This window comes from Ranitomeya variabilis, chromosome 1, assembly GCF_051348905.1.
Source record: "Ranitomeya variabilis isolate aRanVar5 chromosome 1, aRanVar5.hap1, whole genome shotgun sequence".
Lineage (NCBI taxonomy): Eukaryota > Metazoa > Chordata > Amphibia > Anura > Dendrobatidae > Ranitomeya > Ranitomeya variabilis.
Window position 1 is genome coordinate 47,193,132 of NC_135232.1, and position 17,663 is coordinate 47,210,794.

The 17,663-nt window shown below is 46.4% G+C and overlaps 2 protein-coding genes across 2 annotated transcripts in view; both read right to left on the reverse strand.

Moving 5' to 3' along the window:
• The window catches only part of LOC143804742 (acyl-coenzyme A amino acid N-acyltransferase 1-like), a 509,727-nt gene that overhangs the window by 233,387 nt on the left and 258,677 nt on the right, over positions 1-17,663 (reverse strand). The window lies entirely within an intron of this gene.
• Positions 1-17,663, reverse strand: part of LOC143804731 (acyl-coenzyme A amino acid N-acyltransferase 1-like) — a 68,104-nt gene that overhangs the window by 42,698 nt on the left and 7,743 nt on the right. The gene's annotated exons all lie outside the window — the stretch shown is intronic.

Genomic DNA, 17,663 nt, shown 5'->3' on the forward strand with positions numbered 1-17,663 from the left:
CTGACCGCATAGTTCTCTGTCCTATCTTTTCTATCTAGCTAGATTGGCCTCCTTTGCTAAATTCTGTTTTCAGCCTGTGTATGTTCCTTCCTCTCCTCTCACAGTCAATATTTGTGGGGGGCTGCCTATCCTTTGGGAATTTTCTCTGAGGCAAGATAGTTTTCCCTTTTCTATCTATAGGGTTAATTAGTCCTCCGGCTGTGACGAGGTGTCTAGGATTGGTAGGTACATCCCACGGCTACTTCTAGTTGCGGTGTTAAGTCCAGGGTCTGCGGTCAGTACAGTTACCACATTCTCCAGAGTACGTCTCATGCCGCTCTTGGGCCACCAGATCATAACAGACAACTGCGAGGAGTGGCAGACACAGTTAGTAGGGCCAAGTAATAAAGTGGGCCAAATGCAGTTCAAAATTGATAACAGGAGTAAACAGACGGCTCAGCTTTGTTCAGTGGAGGAGAAAAGCAAGGAGCGGCCGACACCGTTAGTAGGCCCAACCAAACAAGTAGGCCAAATGCAGTTTAATATTCAAAACAGGAGTAAACAGGCGGCATAGCTTTGTTCAATGGAGGACAGTTGTAATGAGTGGCGCAGACACAGGTTGTAGGCCCACATTTAAAAAGTAGGCTCCAAGCAGTTCAAAAATGGTAACAGGAGTAAACAGGTGGCTGTTGTGAATTTGCTTTTTGCTCCCTCTAGTGGTTACTAGTTTTTTGACTCTGGTTTTTTCTGTCATTCCTTTTATCCGCACCTGGGTCGTTAGTTAGGGGTGTTGCTATATAAGCTCCCTGGACCTTCAGTTCAATGCCTGGCAACGTAGTTATCAGAGCTAGTCTGCTGTGCTCTTGTCTACTGATCCTGGTTCCAGTTATATCAGCTAAGTCTGCCTTTTGCTTTTTGCTATTTGTTTTGGTTTTGTATTTTTGTCCAGCTTGTTCCAAATCTGTATCCTGACCTTTGCTGGAAGCTCTAGGGGGCTGGTGTTCTCCCCCCGGACCGTTAGACGGTTCGGGGGTTCTTGAATTTCCAGTGTGGATTTTGATAGGGTTTTTGTTGACCATATAAGTTACCTTTCTTTATTCTGCTATCAGTAAGCGGGCCTCTCTGTGCTAAACCTGGTTCATTTCTGTGTTTGTCATTTCCTCTTACCTCACCGTTATTATTTGTGGGGGGCTTCTATCCAGCTTTGGGGTCCCCTTCTCTGGAGGCAAGAAAGGTCTTTTGTTTTCCTCTACTAGGGGTAGCTAGATTCTCCGGCTGGAGCGTGTCATCTAGAATCAACGTAGGAATGATCCCCGGCTACTTCTAGTGTTGGCGTTAGGAGTAGATATATGGTCAACCCAGTTACCACTGCCCTATGAGCTGGATTTTTGTATTCTGCAGACTTCCACGTACCTCTGAGACCCTCGCCATTGGGGTCATAACAGTAGGTCTTTTGTTTTCCTCTACTAGGGGTAGCTAGATTCTCCGGCTGGAGCGTGTCATCTAGAATCAATGTAGGAATGATCCCCGGCTACTTCTAGTGTTGGCGTTAGGAGTAGATATATGGTCAACCCAGTTACCACTGCCCTATGAGCTGGATTTTTGTATTCTGCAGACTTCCACGTACCTCTGAGACCCTCGCCATTGGGGTCATAACAGTTTGCCAGGCCAGTATTAAATGTTTAATGCATTGCAGAAGAGGGATTATAAGAAAGAAGATTCTGAGTTTTTTTTGTTTTTTTTTTTTTCTTCTTCCCCTTTACCTCAGAGTGGCTATGCTTGCTGCAGACATGAATGTCCAGACCTTGATTACAAGTGTGGACCAGCTGGCTACTCGTGTGCAGGGCATACAAGACTATGTTATCAGAAATCCTAGGTCAGAACCTAAAATACCGATTCCTGAACTGTTTTCCGGAGACAGGTTTAAGTTTAGGAATTTCATGAATAATTGTAAATTGTTTTTGTCCCTGAGACCCTGTTCATCTGGAGACTCTGCTCAGCAAGTAAAAATTGTTATTTCGTTCTTACGGGGCGACCCTCAGGATTGGGCTTTTTCGCTGGCGCCAGGAGATCCGGCATTGGCTGATATTGATGCGTTTTTTCTGGCGCTCGGTTTACTTTATGAGGAACCCAATCTTGAGATTCAGGCAGAAAAGGCCTTGCTGGCTATGTCTCAGGGGCAGGACGAGGCTGAAGTGTATTGCCAAAAATTTCGGAAATGGTCCGTGCTGACACATTGGAACGAGTGTGCACTGGCCGCTAATTTTAGAAATGGCCTTTCTGAAGCCATTAAGAATGTTATGGTGGGTTTTCCCATTCCCACAGGTCTGAATGATACTATGGCACTGGCTATTCAAATTGACCGGCGGTTGCGGGAGCGCAAAACCGCAAATTCCCTCATGGTGTTGTCTGAACAGACACCTAATTCGGTGCAATGTGATAGAAAAACCGCAAATTCCCTCATGGTGTTGTCTGAACAGACACCTGATTTAATGCAATGTGATAGAATCCTGACTAGAAATGAGCGGAAAATTCATAGACGCCAGAATGGCTTGTGCTACTACTGTGGTGATTCTACACATGTTATCTCAGCATGCTCTAAACGTATAGCTAAGGTTGTTAGTCCTGTCACCGTTGGTAATTTGCAACCTAAATTTATTCTGTCTGTAACTTTGATTTGCTCACTGTCATCTTATCCTGTCATGGCGTTTGTAGATTCAGGTGCTGCCCTGAGTCTTATGGATCTGTCATTTGCTAAGCACTGTGGTTTTACTCTTGAACCATTAGAAAATCCTATTCCTCTTAGGGGTATTGATGCTACGCTATTGGCAGCAAATAAACCGCAGTATTGGACACAGGTTACCATGTGCATGACTCCTGAACACCGCGAGGTGATACGTTTCCTGGTTTTACATAAAATGCATGATTTGGTTGTTTTAGGGCTGCCATGGTTACAGACCCATAATCCAGTCCTGGACTGGAAGGCTATGTCAGTCTCAAGTTGGGGCTGTCGGGGTATTCATGGGGATTCCCTGCCTGTGTCTATTGCTTCTTCTACGCCTTCGGAAGTTCCGGAGTATTTGTCTGATTATCAGGATGTCTTCAGTGAGTCTGAGTCCAGTGCACTGCCTCCTCATAGGGACTGTGACTGTGCTATAGATTTGATCCCAGGCAGTAAATTTCCTAAGGGAAGACTGTTTAATCTGTCGGTACCTGAACATACCGCTATGCGTTCATATATCAAGGAGTCTCTGGAGAAAGGACATATTCGTCCGTCTTCTTCCCCTCTTGGTGCGGGATTCTTTTTTGTGGCAAAAAAGGACGGATCTTTGAGACCTTGTATTGATTATCGGCTTTTAAATAAGATCACTGTCAAATTTCAGTATCCTTTACCGCTGTTGTCTGACTTGTTTTCCCGGATTAAAGGTGCCAAGTGGTTCACCAAGATAGACCTTCGTGGTGCGTACAACCTTGTGCGCATTAAGCAAGGTGATGAATGGAAAACCGCATTCAATACGCCCGAAGGTCATTTTGAGTACTTGGTGATGCCTTTTGGGCTCTCCAATGCGCCTTCAGTTTTTCAGTCCTTTATGCATGACATTTTCCGAAAGTATCTGGATAAATTTTTGATTGTTTATCTGGATGATATTTTGGTTTTTTCTGATAATTGGGATTCGCATGTGGAGCAGGTCAGGTTGGTCTTTAAAATTTTGCGTGAAAATTCTTTGTTTGTCAAGGGCTCAAAGTGTCTCTTTGGTGTACAGAAGGTTCCCTTTTTGGGGTTCATTTTTTCCCCTTCTGCTGTGGAGATGGACCCAGTCAAGGTCCGAGCTATTCTTGATTGGACTCAGCCCTCGTCAGTTAAGAGTCTTCAGAAGTTCTTGGGTTTCGCTAACTTCTACCGTCGTTTTATCGCTAATTTTTCTAGCATTGTGAAACCTTTGACGGATATGACCAAGAAGGGCTCCGATGTAGCTAACTGGGCTCCTGCTGCCGTGGAGGCTTTCCAGGAGTTGAAACGCCGGTTTACTTCGGCGCCTGTTTTGTGCCAGCCCGATGTCTCACTTCCCTTTCAGGTTGAGGTGGATGCTTCAGAGATTGGAGCAGGGGCCGTTTTGTCGCAGAGAGGCCCTGGTTGCTCTGTTATGAAACCTTGTGCCTTTTTCTCTAGGAAGTTTTCGCCTGCCGAGCGAAATTATGATGTGGGCAATCGGGAGTTGTTGGCCATGAAATGGGCATTTGAGGAGTGGCGTCATTGGCTCGAGGGTGCTAAGCATCGTGTGGTGGTCTTGACTGATCACAAAAATCTGATGTATCTCGAGTCTGCTAAACGCCTTAATCCGAGACAGGCCCGCTGGTCATTGTTTTTCTCCCGCTTTGATTTTGTTGTCTCGTATTTACCAGGTTCAAAGAATGTGAAGGCCGATGCTCTTTCTAGGAGCTTTGTGCCTGATGCTCCTGGAGTCGCTGATCCTGTTGGTATTCTTAAAGATGGAGTTATCTTGTCAGCTATTTCTCCGGATCTGCGACGTGTGTTGCAGAGATTTCAGGCTGATAGGCCTGAGTCTTGTCCACCTGACAGACTGTTTGTCCCGGATGAGTGGACCAGCAGAGTCATTTCCGAGGTTCATTCCTCGGTGTTGGCAGGTCACCCGGGAATTTTTGGCACCAGAGATCTGGTGGCCAGGTCCTTTTGGTGGCCTTCCTTGTCAAGGGATGTGCGGTCATTTGTGCAGTCCTGTGGGACTTGTGCTCGAGCTAAGCCTTGCTGTTCTCGTGCCAGCGGTTTGCTCTTGCCCTTGCCTGTCCCGAAGAGACCTTGGACACATATCTCCATGGATTTCATTTCTGATCTTCCGCTATCTCAGGGCATGTCCGTTATCTGGGTGATATGTGATCGCTTCTCAAAGATGGTCCATTTGGTTCCTTTGCCTAAGCTGCCTTCCTCTTCCGATCTGGTTCCTGTGTTTTTCCAGAACGTGGTTCGTTTGCACGGCATCCCTGAGAATATTGTGTCAGACAGAGGATCCCAGTTCGTTTCCAGGTTCTGGCGATCCTTTTGTAGTAGGATGGGCATTGATTTGTCGTTTTCGTCTGCTTTCCATCCTCAGACTAATGGACAGACGGAGCGAACCAATCAGACTTTGGAGGCTTATTTGAGGTGTTTTGTCTCTGCTGATCAGGACGATTGGGTGACATTCTTGCCGTTGGCTGAGTTTGCCCTTAATAATCGGGCTAGTTCCGCCACCTTGGTTTCGCCTTTTTTCTGCAACTCTGGTTTCCATCCTCGCTTTTCTTCGGGTCATGTGGAGCCTTCTGACTGTCCTGGGGTGGATTCTGTGGTGGATAGGTTGCAGCGGATCTGGAATCATGTGGTGGACAACTTGAAGTTGTCACAGGAGAGGGCTCAGCGCTTTGCCAACCGCCGCCGCGGTGTGGGTCCCCGACTACGCGTTGGGGATTTGGTATGGCTTTCTTCCCGCTTTGTTCCTATGAAGGTCTCCTCTCCCAAATTTAAACCTCGTTTTATTGGGCCTTACAAGATATTGGAAATCCTTAATCCTGTATCTTTTCGTCTGGATCTTCCTGTGTCGTTTGCTATTCACAATGTATTTCATAGGTCCTTGTTGCGGCGGTACATTGTGCCTGTAGTTCCTTCTGCTGAGCCTCCTGCTCCGGTGTTGGTTGAGGGCGAGTTGGAGTACGTGGTGGAGAAGATCTTGGATTCTCGCCTCTCCAGGCGGAGGCTTCAGTACCTGGTCAAGTGGAAGGGCTATGGTCAGGAGGATAATTCCTGGGTGGTCGCCTCTGATGTTCATGCGGCCGATTTAGTTCGTGCCTTTCATGCCGCTCATCCTGATCGCCCTGGTGGTCGTGGTGAGGGTTCGGTGACCCCTCACTAAGGGGGGGGTACTGTTGTGAATTTGCTTTTTGCTCCCTCTAGTGGTTACTAGTTTTTTGACTCTGGTTTTTTCTGTCATTCCTTTTATCCGCACCTGGGTCGTTAGTTAGGGGTGTTGCTATATAAGCTCCCTGGACCTTCAGTTCAATGCCTGGCAACGTAGTTATCAGAGCTAGTCTGCTGTGCTCTTGTCTACTGATCCTGGTTCCAGTTATATCAGCTAAGTCTGCCTTTTGCTTTTTGCTATTTGTTTTGGTTTTGTATTTTTGTCCAGCTTGTTCCAAATCTGTATCCTGACCTTTGCTGGAAGCTCTAGGGGGCTGGTGTTCTCCCCCCGGACCGTTAGACGGTTCGGGGGTTCTTGAATTTCCAGTGTGGATTTTGATAGGGTTTTTGTTGACCATATAAGTTACCTTTCTTTATTCTGCTATCAGTAAGCGGGCCTCTCTGTGCTAAACCTGGTTCATTTCTGTGTTTGTCATTTCCTCTTACCTCACCGTTATTATTTGTGGGGGGCTTCTATCCAGCTTTGGGGTCCCCTTCTCTGGAGGCAAGAAAGGTCTTTTGTTTTCCTCTACTAGGGGTAGCTAGATTCTCCGGCTGGAGCGTGTCATCTAGAATCAACGTAGGAATGATCCCCGGCTACTTCTAGTGTTGGCGTTAGGAGTAGATATATGGTCAACCCAGTTACCACTGCCCTATGAGCTGGATTTTTGTATTCTGCAGACTTCCACGTACCTCTGAGACCCTCGCCATTGGGGTCATAACAGTAGGTCTTTTGTTTTCCTCTACTAGGGGTAGCTAGATTCTCCGGCTGGAGCGTGTCATCTAGAATCAACGTAGGAATGATCCCCGGCTACTTCTAGTGTTGGCGTTAGGAGTAGATATATGGTCAACCCAGTTACCACTGCCCTATGAGCTGGATTTTTGTATTCTGCAGACTTCCACGTACCTCTGAGACCCTCGCCATTGGGGTCATAACAGGTGGCATAGCTTTGTTCAATGGAGGACAGCTGTATTGAGTGGTGCAGAGAGACACAGGTAGTAGACAGGTAGTAGGCCCAAAATTAAAAAGTAGGCTCAATGCAGTTTAAAATTGGTTACAGGGGTACACAGGCGGCATAGCGTTGTTCAGCGGAGGACAATTGTAAGAAGTGGCACAGACAGACTCAGTAGACCTAAAATAAAAAAGAAGGCTCAATGCGGTTCCAAACGGGTTACAGGAGTGAACTGGTGGCATAGCGTTGTTCAGCGGAGGACAATTGTAAGGAATGGCGCAGACAGACTTAGTAGGCCTAAAATAAAAAAGTAGGCTCAATGCAGTTTAAAATTGGTTACAGGGGTACACAGGCGGCATAGCGTTGTTCAGCGGAGGACAATTGTAAGGAGTGGTGCAGACAGACACAGGTAGTAGGCCTAAAATAAAAAAAGTAGGCTCAATGTAGTTCAAAACGGGTTACAGGAGTGAACTGGCGGCATAGCGTTGTTCAGCAGAGGACAATTGTAAGGAGTGGCACAGACAGACTTAGTAGGCCTAAAATAAAAAAGTAAGCTCAATGCAGTTTAAAATTGGTTACAGGGGTACACAGGCGGCATAGCATTGTTCAGCGGAGGACAATTGTAAGGAGTAGCACACACAGACTTAGTAGGCCTAAAATAAAAAAGTAGGCTCAGTGCAGTTCCAAACAGGTTACAGGAGTGAACTGGCGGCATAGCGTTCTTCAATGGAGGACAATTGTAAGGAGTGGCACAGACAGACTTAGTAGGCCTAAAATAAAAAAGAAGGCTCAATGCAGTTTAAAATTGGCTACAGGGGTACACAGGCGGCATAGCATTGTTCAGCAGAGGACAATTGTAAGAAGTGGCACAGACAGACTCAGTAGGCCTAAAATAAAAAAGTAGGCTCAATGCAGTTTAAAATTGGCTACAGGGGCACACAGGCGGCATAGCATTGTTCAGCGGAGGACAATTGTAAGAAGTGGCACAGACAGACTCAGTAGGCCTAAAATAAAAAAGTAGGCTCAATGCAGTTCCAAATGGGTTACAGAAGTGAACTGGCGGCATAGCGTTGTTCAGCGGAGGACAATTGTAAGGAGTGGCACAGACAGACTTAGTAGGCCTAAAATAAAAAAGTAGGCTCAATGCAGTTCCAAACGGGTTACAGGAGGGAACTGGCAGCATAGCGTTGTTCAGCGGAGTGTTGTGAATTCTGCTCTTGGGCTCCCTCCGGTGGTTGTTGGTGATAGTGCAGTTGTCTCTGGGTTGTTGTCCAGGGCAGGTGTTTCTGCTGATTGCAGCTCTATTAGGTATTTAGGTGTGCAGGATTCATTAGTCAATGCCAGTTGTCCATTGTTCTTGGAGGGATTGCATCTCTGTCTGGCTCCTCATGCCCTGCTGTCAATTCAGCTAAGATAAGTGTCTGGTTTTTTGTCTCTGTAGTACACATGCAGTGTGCTCTGCAATTCATTGTGTTTTTGTCCAGCTTAGACTTTGTTTGGATTTTTCAGTCATGCTGGATTCTCTGGAGATGCAGATATACATTCTATGTCTTTAGTTAGATGTAGAATATTTTGTATTTTCTGCTGTGGATATTTTTAGGGTTTTAATACTGACTGCTTAGAATTCTGTCCTATCCTTTTCTATTTAGCTAGAAGTGCCTCTTTTGCTAAATCCTGCTTTCTTTCTGCGTGTCTCTTTCATCTTATACTCACAGTCAATATTTGTTGGCGGCTGCCTATCCTTTGGGGTTCTGCTCTGAGGCAAGATAGAATTCCCATTTCCATCTATAGGGGTATTTAGTCCTCCGGCTGTGTCGAGGTGTCTAGGACGTGTTAGGTACACCCCACGGCTACTTCTAGTTGCGGTGTCAGTTTAGGGTTTGCGGTCAGTACAGGTACCACCTACTCCAGAGAACGTCTCATGCGGCTCCAGGGTCACCGGATCATAACAGCGAAGGACAATTGTAAGGAGTGGCACAGACAGACTTAGTAGGCCTAAAAAAAAAAGTAGGCTCATTGCAGTTCCAATCGTGTTACAAGAGTGACCTGGCGGCATAGTGTTGTTCAGCGGAGGACAATTGTAAGGAGTGGCAAAGACAGACTTAGTAGGCCTAAAATAAAAAAGGCTCAATGCAGTTTAAAATTGGTTACAGGGGTACACAGGCGGCATAGCGTTGTTCAGCGGAGTACAACTGTAAGGAGTGGCTAACACAGTTAGTAGGCCAAAATAATAAAGGGAGGTAAATGTCTGCCAAAAAATGTTTCAAAAATAAACAGGTGGCATAGCTACGTACAGGGGTGGGCTCCTCTGCTGAGTAGCAGACAGTGTAGTTGGCGCAAAGTATTAAATGGTCTAAATGGAGGCCAGGGCCCCTGTATATTTTAACTATCATCTATCATTTCAACAAATTTGTATTGGCAGTGCCATTGAAGGATTTATCAGCACAGACTACACTGTGGTGGAGCAGGGAGAGGTAAGTATTGCAAGTGGTAGAGCACTGTTCGACCAGGGCGGGAACACTCTCTCGTGGGCGGCGGTACTGGCACAGGGCCCCTCATATTATGATGGTGTGTCTGACGTTGGTTGTGCACCACCACCGTCAGAGACACTTCATTGTACTATGAGGGACCCTGTGCCAGTGCCGTCGCCCAAGAGTGGGCACATCCACCTGTCCAGGCAAACGGCACTCGCACGGGTGCTTGCGCTAGGTGGAGACCACGGCCCTGTGGGGGGAGTCAGCCCATTTAGGGAGGTAAAAAAAAGGCCTATGGTGGACATTCAGCAGCTGCAAATGGAGGAATTGGAGCAGTCAGTAAGAGGAGGCCAAAAGCAAGACATTTTTCTACGTTTCTACATTTGGCTACGTGCCAGCAGGGGAAGGTGGGGCAAATTAATTTGAAATCCATGATTGGTTCATTTTAATGAAGGTTAGATCATCAACATTTTGGGTAACATAGTAACATAGTAACATAGTTAGTAAGGCCGAAAAAAGACATTTGTCCATCCAGTTCAGCCTATATTCCATCATAATAAATCCCCAGATCTACGTCCTGCTACAGAACCTAATAATTGTATGATACAATATTGTTCTGCTCCAGGAAGACATCCAGGCCTCTCTTGAACCCCTCGACTGAGTTCGCCATCACCACCTCCTCAGGCAAGCAATTCCAGATTCTCACTGCCCTAACAGTAAAGAATCCTCTTCTATGTTGGTGGAAAAACCTTCTCTCCTCCAGACGCAAAGAATGCCCCCTTGTGCCCGTCACCTTCCTTGGTATAAACAGATCCTCAGCAAGATATTTATATTGTCCCCTTATATACTTATACATGGTTATTAGATCGCCCCTCAGTCGTCTTTTTTCTAGACTAAATAATCCTAATTTCGCTAATCTATCTGGGTATTGTAGTTCTCCCATCCCCTTTATTAATTTTGTTGCCCTCCTTTGTACTCTCTCTAGTTCCATTATATCCTTCCTGAGCACCGGTGCCCAAAACTGGACACAGTACTCCATGTGCGGTCTAACTAGGGATTTGTACAGAGGCAGTATAATGCTCTCATCATGTGTATCCAGACCTCTTTTAATGCACCCCATGATCCTGTTTGCCTTGGCAGCTGCTGCCTGGCACTGGCTGCTCCAGGTAAGTTTATCATTAACTAGGATCCCCAAGTCCTTCTCCCTGTCAGATTTACCCAGTGGTTTCCCGTTCAGTGTGTAATGGTGATATTGATTCCTTCTTCCCATGTGTATAACCTTACATTTATCATTGTTAAACCTCATCTGCCACCTTTCAGCCCAAGTTTCCAACTTATCCAGATCCATCTGTAGCAGAATACTATCTTCTCTTGTATTAACTGCTTTACATAGTTTTGTATCATCTGCAAATATCAATATTTTACTGTGTAAACCTTCTACCAGATCATTAATGAATATGTTGAAGAGAACAGGTCCCAATACCGACCCCTGCGGTACCCCACTGGTCACAGCGACCCAGTTAGAGACTATACCATTTATAACCACCCTCTGCTTTCTATCACTAAGCCAGTTACTAACCCATTTACACACATTTTCCCCCAGACCAAGCATTCTCATTTTGTGTACCAACCTCTTGTGCGGCACAGTATCAAACGCTTTGGAAAAATCGAGATATACCACGTCCAATGACTCACCATGGTCCAGCCTATAGCTTACCTCTTCATAAAAACTGATTAGATTGGTTTGACAGGAGCGATTTCTCATAAACCCATGCTGATATGGAGTTAAACAGTTATTCTCATTGAGATAATCCAGAATAACATCCTTCAGAAACCCTTCAAATATTTTACCAACAGTAGAGGTTAGACTTACTGGCCTATAATTTCCAGATTCACTTTTAGAGCCCTTTTTGAATATTGGCACCACATTTGCTATGCGCCAGTCCTGCGGAACAGACCCCGTCGCTATAGAGTCCCTAAAAATAAGAAATAATGGTTTATCTATTACATTATTTTAATCTTTTTTAGCCGGTTTCGCACCTCTTCTTGGGTTAGATTGGTGACCCTTAATATAGGGTTTTCATTGTTTCTTGGGATTTCACCTAGCATTTCATTTTCCACCGTGAATACCGTGGAGAAGAAGGTGTTTAATATGTTAGCTTTTTCCTCGTCATCTACAACCATTCTTTCCTCACTATTTTTTAAAGGGCCTACATTTTCAGTTTTTATTCTTTTACTATTGATATAGTTGAACAGTTTGGGATTAGTTTTACTCTCCTTAGCAATGTGCTTCTCTGTTTCCTTTTTGGCAGCTTTAGGCTACGTTCACATTTGCGGTCCTCGCCGCAGCGTCGGGCACCGCAGCGGCGCCGCATGCATCATGCGCCCCTATATTTAACATGGGGGCGCATGGACATGCGGTGCACTTGCGTTTTGCGCCGCATGCGTCCCTGCGGCGCCCGTGTCGGGGCGCAGAGGACGCAGCAAGTTGCATTTTTGCTGCGTCCAAAATCAATAGAAAAAAGGACGCATGCGGCGCAAAACGCAGCGTTGTGCATGCGTTTGGCCGCGTTTTTGTTTGCGTTGTGCGTTGCTGCGCCGACGCTGCGGCGCACAACGCAAATGTGAACGTAGCCTTAATTAGTTTTTTAGATAAAGTATTTTTCTCCCTATAGTTTTTTAGAGCTTCAGTGGTGCCATCCTGCTTTAGTAGTGCAAATGCTTTCATTTTACTGTTAATTGCCTGTCTTATTTCTTTGTTTAGCCAGACGATTCCTTTTTCGGTCAGTATTGAACCAGCAGCACTGAAGACTCTATCTGATAGCACACTAGCAGCTGGGCAAGCGAGCTCCTGTAATGCATATTCTGCCAATTCAGGCCAGGTGTCTATTTTAGATGCCCAGTAATCAAAAGGGAATGACGTGCGAGGGAGAACATCGATAAGGGAGGAACAATAGTTTGTAACCATACTGGACAAATGCTGTCTCCTGTCACTTTTAATTGATGCAGCAGTACCTGTCGTGTCTGCAGTCGTTGCGAAATCACTCCACAACCTTGTCATAAAACCCCTCTGTCCAACGCCACTTGTGATTTGTGCACCTCTAACACCTCTGCCATGTTGCCCCCTGCAGCTCGTGTGAGAACCATCACCGATGCTATGTGCTGGGAATGCCTGAACTAAACGGTCTACAAGAGTTGCTTGTTTGGTAGCCAATATTTTCTCAAGGTTCTCATGTGGCATGATGTTTTGTAATTTCCCTTTATAGCGAGGATCCAGGAGGCAGGCCAACCAGTAATCTTCATCGGTCATCATTTTTATAATGCGGGGGTCCCTTTTTAGGATACGTAAGGCATAATCAGCCATGTGGGCCAATGTTCCAGGTGTCAATTCACTGCTTGTGCTGGGTTGAGGAGCACTTTCTTGCAAATCAACATCACTTGTCTCCCGCAAAAACCCTGTACCTGACCTTGCAACGCCACCAGTTTCTATTGCCCCCTGAGAAGCATCCTCCTCCCATAAATATTCATCCCCATCATCCTTCTCCTCTTCATCCACCACCTCGTCCAGGAGAGTTCTCTGAGCAGACAATGGCTGACTGTCATCAAGGCTTCCCTCTTCCTCAGCTGCAGAAGCCTGCTCCTTAATGTGCATCAAACTTTGCATCAGCAGACGCATTAGTGGGATGCTCATGCTTATGATGGCGTCGTCTGCACTTACCAGCCGTGTGCATTCCTCAAAACACTGAAGGACTTGACAGAGGTCTTGTAGCTTCGACCACTGCACACCTGACAACTCCATGTCTGCCATCCACCTGCCTGCCCGTGTATGTGTATCCTCTGCTCGCACAGCCTCTGAAGCATGTGCAGTGTGGAGTTCCACCTTGTTGCAACGTCGATCATTAGGCGGTACTGGGGAAGCTTCAGCGATCGCTGATGGTTCTGCATATGGCTGGAGTGTACGGGCGACCGGTGCATGTGCAAGCAAAGTCTTCGCACCTTCAGGACAGGAGCAGGGCTGGTAACCCCGGATAACTTTTCAGGAAGCACTGCACCACCAGGATCAAGGTGTGAGCCAGGCAAGGTATGTGTTTCAGTTCTGAAAGGGCTATGGCAGCCATAAAATTCCTTCCGTTATCATTGACTACCTTGCCTGCCTCCAGATGTACACTGCCCAGCCATGACTGAGTTTGTTGCTGCAAGTACTCTGCTAGTACTTCTGCGGTGTGTCTGTTGTCACCCAAGCACTTCATTTCCAACACAGCCTGCTGACGCTTACCACTAGCTGTTCCATAATGGGACACCTCGTGTGCAACACTGGCAGCTGCGGATGGAGTGGTAAGGCGACTGCGTTCTGTGGATGAGCTTTTGCTTCTGGAGGAGGAGGGGTGTCGAACGCCTACTGCCAACTGTTTCCTAGACCGTGGGCTAGGCAGAACTGTCCCACTATGGCTGTCCCCTGTGGACCCTGCATCCACCACATTAACCCAGTGCGCCGTGATGGACACGTAACGTCCCTGGCCATGCCTACTTGTCCATGCATCTGTTGTGAGGTGCACCTTTCTACTGACTGATTGCCTGAGTGCATGGACAATGCGGTCCTTGACATGCTGGTGGAGGGCTGGGATGGCTTTTCTGGCAAAGAAGTGTCGACTCGGTAGGTTATAGCGTGGTACTGCGCAGGCCATCAGGGCTTTGAAAGCTTTGCTTTGAACCAACCGGTAGGGCATCATCTCTAACGAGATTAGTCTAGCAATGTGGGCGTTCAAACCCTGTGTACGCGGATGAGAGGATGAGTACTTTCTTTTCCTAACGAGAGTCTCTTGTAGGGTGAGCTGGACCGGAGAGCTGCATATGGTGGATCTAGTGGGGGTGGTGGTGGATATAGCAGATTGAGAGAGGGTTGGTGATGGTATTCTTGATCTTGGCCTACATACAGTGTTTCCTACCAAGAACCTTGTGATTCCTTGACTGCTTTGGCCTTGAGACGATACCTCCACATTTGCTGCAGGTGGTGTCCTAAAAGGTGGGCTTACAGTGAGGGAAGCAATGTAGCGTTGCTGACTACCTTCATTCTGAGTGGGTGCACTAACGTTACGGGACGTTTTGTAGTTAGTCCAGGCTTGCAAGTGTATGCTCGTTAAGTGTCTACGCATGCACGTTGTATTTAAATTTTGGACATTCTTCCCTCAGCTAAAGGTCTTTTAGTATTTCTTACAGATAACTTTGCACTGATCATTCCGATCTTGGTTAAAAAATTGCCACACTGCACTCTTTCTACTATCGAATACCTTTTCAGGCATTGCACGCTATGCTACTTTCACCGGATGGCCACGCTGTCCTAAAACTGTTTTTATTTTTGACACACATTTTTGGCCTGATACGGGCCTGCCAGATGAAAGCTGTTGCGATGTTGATGCCTGCTGCGGATCATCCTCCTCCACTTCAGAGCTACTGCCAGCGGCACCCTGTTCCCCCAATGGTTGCCAATCGGGGTCAACAACTGGATCATCTATCACCTCCTCTTCAATGTCCTGTGCACCTTCCTCTGTGTCACCGTGTAAGGTGCTATAGCATTCGGGACAGGGCACCATAGTCTCATCAGGGTCAGATTCAGGCTCAGTACACTGTGAGGGCAATGTAGTGATCTGAGTCAATGGAACAGCATAATAATCTAGCTGTGGCTGTGCATCTGTGCACTCCATGTCCGATTCATCTTGTAATGGGCTGTGAACTATTTCCCTTTCTAACCCTGGCACGATATGTGTAAAGAGCTCCATGGAGTAATCTGTAGTGTCACCTGCCGCATCCTTCACTTTTGCTTTGGGTGAAGGACACAAGGAAGCGACTTGTTCCTGACCGGGAGCATCCACTGACGACTCACTGCTTTTATATTTCGAACTTTCTGAAGAGGAGGCGAAAGAGCTAGAGGCTGAGACAGCAATGAAAGCCAAAACTTGTTCCTGCTGCTCCGGCTTTAAAAGCGGTTTTCCTACTCCCAGATAAGGGGGCCTTCGAGGCCTTGTGTAGCCAGACAATGATGCTGTCTGAACAACTTGAGCCTTAGGTGCTATTTTGCTTTTCCCACTACCATCAGATGCTCCACCACCACCACCATCATTACCAGCTGGCAATGACCGCCCATGGCCTCTTCCACCAGACTTCCTCATTTTTGGGAAAACCAAATTAACAACCGTTATATGGTACTGTACAACAACGTAGAAGGTGTATATAAACTTGTTGAGAATGTAAAACTCCCTTTTCTTGGGGGGAGACTGCACCAAAAATTAGGCCCACTGTATTACACTACACAATGTAAGTGGCAGAAAGTGGCTGGCAGATATACGACAAACAGAACTGACGCAGATCCACTTAGTGGCAATTTAAATCTCCGTTTTTTGTGTGGGAAACTGCTGCAAAAATCAGACCCACTGTATTACACTACCCAATGTAAGTGGCAGAAAGTGGCAGGCAGATATACGACAAACAGAACTGACGCAGATCCACTTATTGGCAATTTAAATCTCCGTTTTTTGTGTGGGAGACTGCTGCAAAAATCAGACCCACTGTATTACACTACCCAATGTAAGTGGCAGAAAGTGGCAGGCAGATATACGACAAACAGAACTGACGCAGATCCACTTAGGGGCAATTTAAATCTCCCTTTTTTGTGTGAGAGACTGCTGCAAAAATCAGGCCCACTGTATTACACGACACAATGTAAACGGCAGAACGTGGCTGGAAGATATATATTTAAAAAAAGGGACTGTACTACAATAACAATCTCCCTACAATGATCTCAGGACAAGTATGGCAGGCAGCAATAAAAAGGACTGCTGCACACAAAAGTGTGGACAAATAAACAATAGAACTGTGTAGAAAGGAGCAACAGGATTTTTGCTTTTAAAAAAGCAGTTGGTTTGCACAGCAGCGTACAAACATCAATGCAGCTATCAGGGAGCCTTATAACCTACAGAGCTGATGCACTGAAATCTAGCCTCCACTGTCCCTGCAAAGAAAAGGGGGTGTTGGACAGTGGAAATCACTACAGCACAAGCGGTTTGGGGGTTAATCTTCCCTCCCTAAGTATATCCCTGCTTCTGACGAAGCTGCAGCAACCTCTCCCTATGCTCAGATCGGCAGAAGTAAGATGGTGGTCGGCGTGCACGCCCCTTTATAGCCCCTGTGACGCCGCAGAAAGCAAGCCAATCACTGTCATGCCCTTCTCTAAGATGGTGGGGACCGAGACCTATGTCATCACACTGCCCACACTCTGCGTCCTCCTTCATTGGCTGAGAAATGGCGCTGAAAGCGTCATACGAAACGCAACTTTGGCGCGAAGATTGCCGACAGCATGGCCGATCCCACACTGGGATCGGGTCAAGTTTCATGAAACCCGACTTTGCCGAAAGTAGGCGATTTTTCAATTTGTCCGATCCGTTTCGCTCAACCCTACTCATTATTTTGTGTTTGAATTTTTTTTTAAAAAAAGGCCACATATTTAAACAGTCTGTTATCTCCGTCAGACACTGGGTGAATCTGGAGCACAATAGAAGCAGTGCACAACCACTTATAGGACATGTGCCCTGCTGGCTTTGTCTGTGGACCTCAGTAATGGCCCCCCAAAAAACTGCTGGAAGGTAAATTTAACAGCCACACTGGACACTAGCTAGCTACACTATTTGACTGATATACAATCGCCTAGCTAACTAGCTAAGGCTGGTTTCACACTTGCGTTTTTTGCCGCTGCGTTTTAGCACTAAAAAACGCATGCGTTTTTTTTCTATACTTAACATTAAAAACGCATGCGTTTTTTTGCATGCGTTTTGACGCGTTTTTGGCAACGCATGCGTTTTTTATGCATGCGTTTAGTTGCAGAAATGCAACCTGCAGTAATTTCTAGCGGCGTTTTTTTGCCGCAAAAAAGCGTTTTTAAGCACATGCGTTTGCATGCGTTTTTAAACGCACGCGTTTCTATAGAAAAACACAAGAAAACACAAAAAAAACAAGAAAACCCTAACCCTAACCCTAACCCTTGGGTTACTAGGAATCCTAACCCTAACCCTAAGGTTAGGATCCCTAGTAACCCTAGGGATCCTAACCCTAACCCTAGGGATCCTAACCCTAACCCTTAGGCTTAGGGTTAGGATCCTAACCCTTAGGGTTAGGGTTAGGGTTAGGATCCCTAGGGTAATGGTTAGGGTTAGGGTTAGGATCCCTAGTAACCCTAGGGATCCTAACCCTAACCTTACCCCTAACCCTAGGGATCCTAACCCTAACCCTTAGGCTTAGGGTTAGGATCCTAACCCTTAG